Genomic DNA, 2500 nt, shown 5'->3' with positions numbered 1-2500 from the left:
GCCTTAACCTAACCCACGTTGTGCCTTAACCTAACCCACGTTGTGCCTTAACCTAACCCACGTTGTGCCTTAACCTAACCCACGTTGTGCCTTAACCTAACCCACGTTGTGCCTTAACCTAACCCACGTTGTGCCTTAACCTAACCCACGTTGTGCCTTAACCTAACCCACGTTGTGCCTTAACCTAACCCACGTTGTGCCTTAACCTAACCCACGTTGTGCCTTAACCTAACCCACGTTGTGCCTTAACCTAACCCACGTTGTGCCTTAACCTAACCCACGTTGTGCCTTAACCTAACCCACGTTGTGCCTTAACCTAACCCACGTTGTGCCTTAACCTGCTCTGTAATTGGCATATGACACGTTACATTAATCTAGTGTTGTCTAACCACAACCCTCTGAATATAGTTCGCTACTCGCACCGCCCACCCTCTTGTGTGTCGTTTCATGTTGAACACTTCGCAAGTGTTGCTTACTTTTTACATGCTCCCGCTGTACACTGTAATGTGGACAACTGCAGGATGTACATCGCCCCCCCCCCTCCACCCTGCCTTCGCACGCTGGTCGTTCAGGTGCTTGCGTGTTCAATGCCCTTCGCAGCTGTTCACTGGCATTCGCATGTCGAAGCGCTCAGTCTACGTCGTGGTACGGCCTGTGTCCACTGTCCGCTGATATCGTAAGCTTAATCCTCACATTGTACTGCACATAGGTCCGTATGTACTGAATGATACGCTGTGGCACATGTGTGACCGTACGACTGCGCCCAACAACAGCGAACCATACGGTCCAAATGTTGTGCACTCAGCCACGTGCCGTCTCCCCATAACAGCTACATTGCAGTGTGGTACGCCATAGAGACGTGTGGGAGTAACGGACGCCCTGGATGGCGATCAGCATGAGCCGTCTGTTGATGTAGTGGCGCGTGTATTCAAACGTAGTCGTCTCTTCTCACACAGTGTGATAGCATGGTGCACCGCGTTCCACATCTGCGACATGGTACAGATGCTGGTTGACAGTCGGTCTCGTAATGGACATCGCATACGTAGGGGGCCACCTCCCACGTGTTCTCTAGTCGTGCACATTTTGTTGCGTGTATGTGGGCAGACGTAGTGTGTCGTGACACCTAACAGACAGGTATGCAATAATCGTTGCATTTGCAAACTGGGATGGACGTCTACGTTTGCTGGTGACGTGACGCAACGCAAATGAACAACTGGTAAACCCATTGTGGTGCGGTTGTTGTTGCTGGAGGTAAATCAGTAAGGGCAAATCTGTGTGTGAAGCGATACGCGGCGGTGGCTGGGTGGGACCGTCCCCGGCCGGTGAGGGGGGGCCGCCCGGCGTGCTGGCCGCGCGGTGCGTGGGCGCACGCGCTACAGCCGGCTGGTGGGGGCGCCCAGTGGCAGGCGCGCCGGCCGACGGACGCGGCAGGCGGCGCAGCTGCGCGCCGGGGCACCCTGCGCGCGGCGCCGGGCGGCCAAAGTGGGTCCTCGCGGGCCCGGTGCGAAGCGCGGTGGACATCTGCAGTGTGCTGGTCCGACTGAGGACTGTGTGCGTTGAGGATGCGCCGCCGCCCGGCACTCGGCGCCGCGACGCCGTCTGCTGCTCGGTCGCCCCAGCGGTTCTCGCTGGTGGTTTGTATCGCAGTTGTGCAGACGTGTTGGCACGTGCGCTGTGCTGGGAGAGTTCGCTTCGGCACCCACGTGGGGCCTTTGCCCTTCTGTGGCGCTGGCGTTGGAGCTGCCGGTCACCGTAGGTGGCGCGTGTTGTCTCCCGCCGGCAATGCCACGACAGCACGCTCCCGGGCCTCTGTCGGCAGCGGCAAGCTCAGTTGGGAGCACGGGTGGTCGCACCTAAAGCGTCTACTCGCCTAACTCCGGGCGATTGCGCCTCTCTCGAACCCGACCAAGTACTTAGGACGGCGCTGCGCGCCGCCGGGACCTGAGAGGGTTTCGAGGTGTATTGTGCAGGGGAGCTCAGCCTCCTCCTGTTTGCAGAATAATTGAGCGGACGCTTGCGTGTTCGCGCGGGCCCCTGGGACACACTCCCGGGCGGCCGGCTGCTCAGCTCTAGTTGACGCAGCTCCCTGGTTGATCCTGCCAGTAGTCATATGCTTGTCTCAAAGATTAAGCCATGCATGTCTCAGTACAAGCCGCATTAAGGTGAAACCGCGAATGGCTCATTAAATCAGTTATGGTTCCTTAGATCGTACCCACGTTACTTGGATAACTGTGGTAATTCTAGAGCTAATACATGCAAACAGAGTCCCGACCAGAGATGGAAGGGACGCTTTTATTAGATCAAAACCAATCGGTCGGCTCGTCCGGTCCGTTTGCCTTGGTGACTCTGAATAACTTTGGGCTGATCGCACGGTCCTCGTACCGGCGACGCATCTTTCAAATGTCTGCCTTATCAACTGTCGATGGTAGGTTCTGCGCCTACCATGGTTGTAACGGGTAACGGGGAATCAGGGTTCGATTCCGGAGAGGGAGCCTGAGAA

The 2500-nt window shown here is 57.0% G+C and overlaps 1 non-coding gene across 1 annotated transcript in view; it reads left to right on the top strand.

Moving 5' to 3' along the window:
• Positions 1–2083: 2083 nt before the first annotated feature.
• The window catches only part of LOC126119613 (small subunit ribosomal RNA), a 1909-nt gene continuing 1492 nt past the window's right edge, over positions 2084–2500 (top strand). Inside the window, exon 1 of the ribosomal RNA XR_007525914.1 lies at positions 2084–2500. This exon is cut by the window's right edge and continues 1492 nt beyond it. This is a non-coding gene — a ribosomal RNA (small subunit ribosomal RNA).

The sequence above is a fragment of the Schistocerca cancellata genome, unplaced genomic scaffold (assembly GCF_023864275.1).
Source record: "Schistocerca cancellata isolate TAMUIC-IGC-003103 unplaced genomic scaffold, iqSchCanc2.1 HiC_scaffold_400, whole genome shotgun sequence".
Classification (NCBI taxonomy): Eukaryota; Metazoa; Arthropoda; class Insecta; order Orthoptera; family Acrididae; genus Schistocerca; species Schistocerca cancellata.
Note: the sequence above shows the minus strand (reverse complement) of the source record. Positions and strands in the feature narration are given on the sequence as shown.